Source organism: Sapajus apella, unplaced genomic scaffold (assembly GCF_009761245.1).
Source record: "Sapajus apella isolate SASKATOON/1434 unplaced genomic scaffold, GSC_monkey_1.0 scaffold232, whole genome shotgun sequence".
NCBI lineage: Eukaryota > Metazoa > Chordata > Mammalia > Primates > Cebidae > Sapajus > Sapajus apella.
The window spans coordinates 436,604-446,167 of NW_022437172.1; the positions used below are offsets into that span (position 1 = coordinate 436,604).

The 9,564-nt window shown below is 50.5% G+C and overlaps 1 pseudogene; it reads right to left on the reverse strand.

The window, feature by feature from the left end:
* Nucleotides 1–7,545: 7,545 nt before the first annotated feature.
* On the reverse strand, nt 7,546–8,265 carry LOC116544834 (annotated as a pseudogene).
* Nucleotides 8,266–9,564: the final 1,299 nt, after the last annotated feature.

The window sequence follows — 9,564 nt, forward strand, 5'->3', positions numbered from 1 at the left end:
ATCAGACTGGCATCATCGTGGTGGGCGTCTGTAGTCCCAGCTACTCAGGAGGCTGAGACAGAATTGCCTGAACCCAGGACATGAAGGTTGCAGTGAGCCAAGACTGCGGCACTGCACTCCAGCCTGGACGACAGAGCCAGACTCAGTCTCTTAAAAAAACAACAAAAAAAATAGAAATGTGGGTGTGATTTTAGGAAAAGGGGAACTCACACACTCTAGATGGAAATGAAAATTAGGATACCGCAGCTCAGAGCCCCGTGGGGTTCGGAGGGACCCAGGTCCCCGGCTTCACCACGGCTCAGGGCCTGTGCACTCCTAGACACTGGATGCGGGTCAGACGCGGGTATAGCCTTCCTGGCAGGCTTGTGGACGCTGCCACGGCCGGGACCCTACAACCGCCCCCACACGTACCACTGGGGCCCAAATGCCCACAAAGAAGTCAGGGCAGGAAAGCAGGGAGCCATGTAGGAGAAGCAGGGAGGTCTGGAGGGTTCCCGGTGGGGTACGAGTCCCCACCGCTTACCGCAGGGACCTGCCTCCTCCTCCTCCATCCCGTGGAAGCCATCACGGCTTCTCTGAAGAAACTCGCTCTGACCGCGCCGCCGCTTCTGCCCACTCCCTCCTACCGCGCCATGACCTCTGTGGACTCCCTCCTACCGCGCCATGACCTCTGTGGACTCCCTCTGACCGCGCTGCAGCCTCTGCGGACTCCCTCTGACCGCGTTGCAGCCCGCACGGACTCCCTCTGGCCACGTCGCGGCCTCTGCGGACTCCCTCCAGCTACACGGCCGCTTCTTCAGACCCCCCGGGCCGGGGCGCGGCTTCTCCAGACTCCCCCGGACGGCGCAGCCGCTCCCACCAGATCCCCGCAGGAAGCGCAGTCTCGGCTTCCGTAGGAGCACGCACACTGGAAGCCTCCCTCGCCTCAAGCTGAAGCACCACCCCCTCTTAAAGGGGCCGCAGCTCGGCCTGGCCAGAATCGCTTCGGGTTGGATGAGGACAAGTCTTAGGCTAACCAATCAGAACATACAAATAAAGCCCAATTAGAGTAGCCCTTGCATTTTGCTCTCATCCAATCAGAACATGTAGTCTAGGAACGCCATATATAAAGGATGGCAAGCGGGAGTCTCGCCATTTCAGACTCAGAATTCTGCATACGAGCGCCCGCCTGCTCCGAGCTGGCTTAGGGAAGAAGCCCGCTGCTCGTGCTGGAGGCTGGAGCCTGCAGTATCGGGTCGCTTCGCTGTTGCGGTTGGTGGTGGTGAAGGAGACTACAGCGCAGCTGGAAAGGTAGAAAGATGGCGGGATAGGTTCGCCATCCTGGCCCGCACAGCCTGAGGCATGGGGGACAGCTTGGGTGTGCCCTGCCGTGGGCAGTGGGCATTATCCAGGGTGTCACTGCTGGTGTTGCAGGGGCTGTTTAGGGGGATTATTTGAGGCGCCCCTGCCAGCGGAGGGGAGAGGGTTTGGGGCCCTTTCCTGGGGTGTGCTGCCCATTGCTGGGGGGTAGGATGGGGCCTGTCCCAAGCGGTACTGTCAGCAGCAGTGGGGCATTTTTGGGGCACCATCCAGGGTTGTACTGCCCTAGTTGGGGGGTGAGTTGGAGGAGCTATCAGGTGCCGCAATGCCCTTGTCGGGGATGGGTTGGTGGCACTATGGGGGGCAGCACTGCCAGCGATGAGGGATGTTTTGGGGTTGCTATCAAGTGTTACATTGCCCCCCAGTGGGTGGGGGGTGTGATATCCAGGACATCATTGCCTGTGTCTGGGAGCTGGTTGGCGGCATTCTCCAAGGCTGCGTTACCCACATGGGGAGCGGGTAAGGGGCACTATCTGGGGCTGCAGTGCTGGTGGTGGAGGATGGGTTAGGGTTACTGCAGAGTACTACAGTGCTGGTGGCAAGGAAAGTGGTGTTAAAGTCACTATGGGGACTACACTGAGACAGAGGTGGGGGGCTTTTGGGGAGAGCTACACAGGATTGGACTGCCTGTGGAGGCGGGTAGAGGGTTGTTTGGGACACTCTTGGGGCCGGATACACAGCCTGAGTTGAGGGGAGGTGGTGGGTGGGTTGGGTGCTCTCAGGGATATACACTGCCTGGCAAAGAGTGGGTGAGTGTGCTATTCCGGGCTGTGTTGGTTGTGGCAGGGGCAGGTTGGGTGCCCTGGTTGTTACAGGGTCTACCTGAGCTATCCATGGTGGTACTTCCCAAGGTGGAGAGGGAGTTTGGAGTGTTATCTGAGGCTGCACTGCCCAAGGCAGGGAGTTGGTTGGGGGTGCTATCCAGGGCCACACTGTTCCAAACGGGGAGTGGGTTAGGGAACTCACTATACAGGGTTGCAGTGCTTGCAGTGAGGTGTGGTTTGGGTGCCATATGGGGGCATCACTGCCTGCAGTGGGGGTCTGGTTGGGGACACTATCTGTGGCTACACTGCCCACCACAGGGAGTTGGTTGGGGCGCTATCACGGGCTGTGCTTCCCATGACAGGGGGGTGGTTTGTGGGTGCCATCGAGTGCTGCAGTGTCTAAGGCAGGGGCAGGTTAGGGGCTGCCGTCATGTGCTACATTGCCAGTGGTGGGGGATGGGGTGTTGGCACTATCCTGGGCTACACTGCCAGTGGCAGCAGGTTAGGGGCTCTATCAGAAGCTGCACTGCTGGTGGCAGGTGATGGAGGTTTCAGTGACAGCAGTGGTCTCTGAGAGAGGAGTGGTCCTCCTTTTCCCGGATTCTAAACTCTGAAAGGCCATCTCCTCCTGCCTGGCAGGCACATTTTTATGTGCAAATCCTGATCACAGCAGGGCACCCAGACCCATCATGGTTCCTAGGCTCGAGCCCTCACATTCTGTGTTGCAGAGACTGCCAAGGATTCCCAGGCATACGGTAGCAGACACCATGGGGTGACAGCGCCCTGTGGGTGGAGGTCTCAGGAATGGGAACAAGCACTTTGGTGCAGAGGACTGGCTGGGGCTGAGTTTCTGCTGATCCTCCTTCCCGAGCACAGCCTGGGTGGTTCCTGTGGAGTGGGAAGCCCAGACACCATGGTGTCTGCAGTCTCTACTCCCTAGCCAGTTTGGGTCAAAAAGAGATGCCATGGACTTTGGAGGGTGGGTGTGAGTGCCTTCACTGAAACTGGCCCATGCCACCCAGTGGCCAGCATGACAAGGTGGGGGTCTAACGCTACCACTATCTTGTGTCCCGTTCTAGGCTTTTGTGGCTTTGCCTGCCCAGCTGCTCCATACCAGGAGAAGGAAGAGTCATCTGCTGCATGCGGGAGGCTGAAGCCTGTGGCACCATGGCTCGCCTCGCTGCCGTTGGTGGCAGTGACGGAGACTGCGAGCACCGGAGAGGTAGGAGAGTGGCTGGCTGCCACCAGGGCAGGGACAGGGGTGCAGAGCCGGCCAGGTGGCAGGAGCCTTTTAGAATGGGTCACTGCGTTGAGGCAGACAGCAGTGGTATTGGCATTGGCGCTAGTGGTGGCCACAGCAGCAATTCTGGGGACTGGGAAGGTGGGTAAGAGTGCTGTGGGCTGGCCTGGCCTTGCCTGGCCTGTGGTGGGTAGGAAGCTATTGGTGCTGTGTACCATGGGCCTCTGTGTTAGCTGTGGAGTCACAGCCAGGGCAAGGAGAAGTCTTCCCCAGGGAGGATGGAAGGGAGACTGATGCAGGAATTTTTTGCCCCAAGGAAATAGAGGTGGAATCAAAGGATTTTCATCATGGTATTGTTTGTTTGCAATAGTAAACCTTAGACATAACCTGAATCCCCACATTCGTGAAAGAGTAGATAAATTATGGTACACCTTTGCAGTAAGATAATTGAAGCTTTTCCAAATCATTTTAAGTAACATTTTACTGATTTATTAGCAATGTTGAATGTTGCTTGAATAAATGGAAAGGGAAATACTCATGATGTATTAAGTTTAAAATAAGACACGAACTACTGCACTTCAAAGTTTGAAGATGTCTGTGTAGTTATATCATTGTTTACAAAAGCAGATCATATGACAGTGTTTAATATATTACCTCTGGGTGCAGATACTCTAGGGTTTTTTTGTTTGTTTGTTTTCATTGCATTTTGCAAATTTTGTGTAGTAGCACAGTTTTTAAAAATATATTTTTCTCTAGACTTTGAAAGGAACAGAGAGAGGGAAGGAAAGAGAAGGTAATGATTTCAAATAGATTAATAATGGGAATAGAAACCGTGTTGTCCCCCTTGTTTGGGAGGAACATGATGTATTCACAAGTGTAAGAGCACAGCATACTGTGGGGTTTGGCTCACCTGCATATAACTTGTGACTGTCATGGGTGCCACCATTTCTGTAAGAAGGGCTTGCAAGTGATAATCCAGATAGAGGAGCACCAACAAACTTCTAGAGGTTTTGTGTGCATTCGAGCCCCCAACCTTTTTACTTAGGTCATTTTGGAGGTGTCTTTTGGGAAAACGCAAAGGAGCATAATGGGGAGAGGTCATGAAAGACTTGCTTTACATCCTTTTGTGCAGCCACAGCGATTCCTTCCTGCATTACCTATGTGGTCAGTTTCCTGATCTTTCATGTTGTGATCTAATATCAATTACATTGCTTTTCGTTGAAAGTTTTTTCTTTTTTAAAAAAATGGAAATAACTATTGTAAAGGGCCTTAAACAACTACTAATTTTGTCTCAAAAATCAGGAAGCCCATAGGTTGGCAGTTCCAAGAGTGGTGGTTGTTATCTTGGGAATGTTCATGGGCTTGTCATGGGCAATGGGTGAGAACAAATTCAGAAGTCAGCTGCTTGCTGGACTGTAGATGGGGAGAGGGGAGGCAACTGTATTCTTATAGGCACTCTCTCTCGTTACCATAGAGGGAATCTTCTCCCTCAGATGTCCTAGGAGATTTTGCTTCAGGTACATTGGCCAAGATGGTGTCTCAGGCTCATGATCCGCCTTCAGGGAAGACTGAGAAAGTGATGATTCTTTGTGTCTTTGCCTGTATATGTGTTTCTATGTGTGTCTCAGCGTGTGTGTCTTTGTGTTTTCAGCCTTCTCAGTAGGGAAGTGTAGCTCTCTGGTTAGGCAACCAACAAAATCCCCCACGGGTTCCTTTGAAGCTTTATTGTAAGACGAAAATTCTTATTTTGGGAGCAGGGATAATTAATATGTGTAAGTTAGTTTCTCTCTCCTCACACCCTCCTTTTTCTTTATTTTTCTTTTCTTTTTTTCTTTTTCTTTTCTTCTTTTTTTTTTTTTTTTGAAATGGAGTCTTACTGTGTTACCAAGGCTGGAGTGCACAGTGGTGTGATCTTGGCTCACAGCAACCTCCATGTAGAAGACAGGAAAAGGCAGCCCTCCCTGATGGGGACAGGCTGAGGGCAGACCAAAGTAGGAACATTCTGGGGAGATTTTTGTCTCACTTCCCCATGGGGCTGGAGCACTGTGTGATAACTGTTGTCATTGTAAGACTGACAGTAGTAATCAGCCTAGTCCTTAGACTCCAGCCCAGAGATGGTCAGGGAGGCAGAGTTGGAGGGCTGATACTAATCCATATATTTGCTTGCAGTGCTACCACTGCTGCAGGTGCAGAAGATGCTATTATTTTTTCCCAGAGACCCTGACACAGAGTGGGACTCAGTGAACACATCCTACCAAGACCCTGCAAGAAGGGAACAATACTGAGAACAGTGAGGACAGATCAGGTCTGCTTCCCAGAGAGGAGAGAGAGGTCATCATCATAGGTGACATCCTGGAGACCTCCTTGAGTTCCCAGCAGGCAGCCACCAGAACAATAAGTGAGGAAGGTCAGAATGAATGGAGTCCAGGGCACAGTGAAGATGCCCCAGGCTCTGCTGCCTGAGCCCATAGCCAGGACTGAGTTCACCATCATCTCTTATCCATCACACTGATCCTCATGGTGGGAGGACTCCATGAAAATCTTCCCCATTTCTGGAAACTGTGCAAGTCCCTCCTTTGATCTCAGTCTGAACTACAGCTGAGAAAAAGAAAAACTGTAGAAGAAAGACTTTCACCCCAGAGGTCACAGAGACACCTTCATAAAGCAAGAGAAAGGAAGCTCTCAGCTGAAGAGCCCTGAGCAGGTGCTTAGTCCACAGCACCCTCGGGTAAATGTGGGAGTCTTGTGGACTCCAGGCAGATACTGGTTCTCAAGGCTCCTGCCCTCTCTACCACCACCACTATCAAAATTTCTGTCTTCTCAGATTGGCTTCTGTAATCTAGCAATATGTGTGTCAGCTTTCTGCATACTCTTTTGTGTGCCAATACCTCCCCCCTTATTGCAGAATACTTCACTTTATGAGTTACCAAGGTTTGTGGATCCATTTGCCTATTGAAGGACACATTGGTTATTTTCAAACTTTGAAAATCATGAACAAAGTAGCTATAAGCATTTGGGTAAAGGATCTTGTGTGGCACATGTAACTCATTTAGTTACATAGCTAGAAGTATGGGTTCTGGATGTAGGCTAAGAGTTTGTTCAGCTTTTTTAGAATCTGTCAACATGAGATCACCAATATTCCCATGTGTTCTCAATCTGGAAAATGCTAAGGCAAGGAGGGAGGTGATAGACAATTTTGTTAGAATGGTCTCTTTACACAGGAATGACGGATGTGGTTTTGTGTTTAAGCATTGGAAATAGAGTCAGTGCCAGGAAATTGTGCTGTGTGCTGTCCTAGAGCCATCGAGTTCCTGAATTTGGAAAGCAAGTAATAGGTCACTTGGGCCTTCACTGGGGAAAGCGATATTCAAAACCATGTCACCTTAGGTGCACACTGCAGGTCACGACATAGTCTCAACCCAGCCATTTCCATCCCATGCCTGCTGCAGCATTATTCTCCACACTCTCCCATAAAAAGGGTTACCTGGGCCTGGTATGGTGGCTCACCTCTGTAATTCCAGCACTTTGGGAGGCCAGGGCCTGTGGATTACTTAAGGCCAGGAGTTCAAGACCAGCCTGGCCAACATGGCAAAACCCCATCTCTATTAAAAATACAAAAAAATAAAATAAAATAGCTGTGTGTGGTGGTGCATGCCTGTAATTCTAGCTACTGGGGAGACTGAGACACTAAAATCATTTGAACCTGGGAGGTGGAGCTTTCAGTGAGCCAAGATTGTGCCGTTGCCCTCCAGCCTGGGTGACAAGAGCAAAACTCTGTCTCAAAAAAAAAAAAAAGTTTATCTGTGCATGTACTTAGGTCTTCCTTAAGACCTGAGTCTAAGCAATGTTTTGTGATTTCTAGTGTGTAAAACAACACTTTTTGTCATACTTATCCTAAAGTATGTCATGTTTTATGTTATTTTAAATGTATTGACTTCTCAATTATTGGTGGTTCATTGCTGATACAGAGAATACACTTCCCTTCTGCATTCCTGTATTATATCCCAAGGCTCATATGAAAACTCTCAGACCAGCAGCATCTCTGAGTCACTTCTAGACTCTGAGCTGAGATGAGCTCCAGCCCATGCCTCTTGCCTTCTTCAGTGTCAACACTGAGAGATTTTATCCCTGAGCAAGGGATATCTGTCTGTGAAATGTATGCAAGGTAGGACTTTGTTAGACCTACTTGTCAGTGGAAGCTCAAGTGCTGTTGGTGTGACAACAGATGTCACCCCCTGAGCTAGACTTAGAGCCACCAGCAGTCGTGACTGCACCAGGCCAGGAGAGCAGAGGGGAAGTTTTTGCCTCGTTTCTTCATGGGTCTGGAGCACTGTGTGAGACTCAGAGTTGCCATGCCATGTATAGCAGTAATAGCCTCATCATCAGGCTGAATTCCAGAGATGTGCAGAATCCCCGCATTCGCTGATGCATCACTGGATCCAGCAAAGCAGCTGGGAACTCCAGAGCCTTGGCCCTTATCTGAGCCTGAGTAGTAGTACAGGAGATACTGAGGAGGGTTCCCTGGCTTTCGCTAGTACCACCTTATCCAAAAGTCACCAACACTGAAGCCACTGCTCAGGGTGCAGGTGAGTCTGGGTGATGCTCCGGAAGGTTCAGAATGGGAAGGTGGCTGAGTCAGCACAGGCTGGGAGAAGGAACCTGAAAACACAGACATCATGGATGATAAGGCAGTGCCCAGGGTAAAGCTTCTCATAGGTCTGAGCCACAGGGGATGGTATAGGTTGGACACAGAGAATCTGTTTATAAGGACTTTCCTTACCTCTGCAGTGAGAGAGGAGCATGAGAAGGAGAAGAGTCTGGGCCATGGTGGACACAGCCCCTGAGCCCTAACAGTGGGCCTGTGCTGCCCCAGGTCTCCTTTTCTTCTTCATCCTTTGCCAGAGGAGGGGCTGCTCATGCAAATGTGTTTCCATCCAAGGACTTCCCAGCCCTCCTCCCCTCCACCACCCCAGCACTGGAGCTAAAGCTCAGCTCACACTGAAGACTGAGGAGGAGGAAGGTTTGGTTTCCCCCTTGGGAGGGCCCTGGGAGGAAGCACCTGCTGAGACCATACACAGGTCCCTGCTTAGGGGACTATGCCAGGCCAGAGAGGACACAGCTCCTAAGTCACCATCAGTGAGCACAGGACACAGGTTTCTTGTAGTGAGTGGTTCTTACTAAGCAGCTGTTAGGGACAATAGGGCAGTCCCACAGCGTCCCCGGCTGGTTCCAAGGCACACACATCCTGACATAGTTTCGATGTGTGCCCTCTAAATCTCCTGTTGAAATGTAATCTCCAATGTTGGATGTGGCACCTGATGGGAGGTGGTTGCGTGATAGGAGAGGATTCCTCAAGGCTTGGTGCTGTCCTCATGACAGTGAGTGAGTTCTTGCAAGATCTGACTGTTTAGATATGTGGAACCTCCCCTCTTTCTTTCTTGCTCCCACTCTGCCCTGAGAGATGTCTGCTCCCACTTTGTGTTCCATTGAGTAAAATCTCCGTGAGGTATCCTCAGAAGCAAAGCAAATGCAGGCACCATGACTCTTGTACAACCTGCAGAGCCAAAAGCCAATGCAACCTCTTTTATTTCTAAATTTCCCAACCTCAGATATTTCTTTGTAGCAATGCAAGAATGTCCTAACACCAATAATTGGTACTGGGAAATAAAGCATTGCTAAAAGATACCAAATAATGTAAAAGTGTTGTAGTGGAGCGAGCATAGAAAGTTAACACCAAGACAAAACTATGCCAGACTTCAGGGTCTTTATTGCTGGCAGCCACGGAGGACTTGTGTCTGTCCAACCCATGGCCCTGAAAAAAGGGTGTCAAAATCTTTTATACCCGTAAAACCACCTCAGGGGTGAGGGTGAGGGGCGGGGTGGGGGTGAGGAGCTTCAGACATTCTGAGGGCTGGTGGATTCTGTAAATCACCTCCTGGGTGGAGATGAGGGTGAGGGGCTCCGGACATTCCAAGGGCCAGGGGACTTTGGACATTCCGATTGTTACTTAAGTGGTTCACAGAAGTCAAGATAAGCATGAGTTTACACATCGTCCGGGTAGGGTGGAAGTTACAGACCTTAATTACTTATTACAAGTCGCAGGGTCCAAGATGGCATGGGTTTGGACTGCTTGCCTGTCAACATTAGGGTTTACAGAGAGCAGTTTCAACAGAAAGCTGAGGTATGGTTAAGGTATGCAGT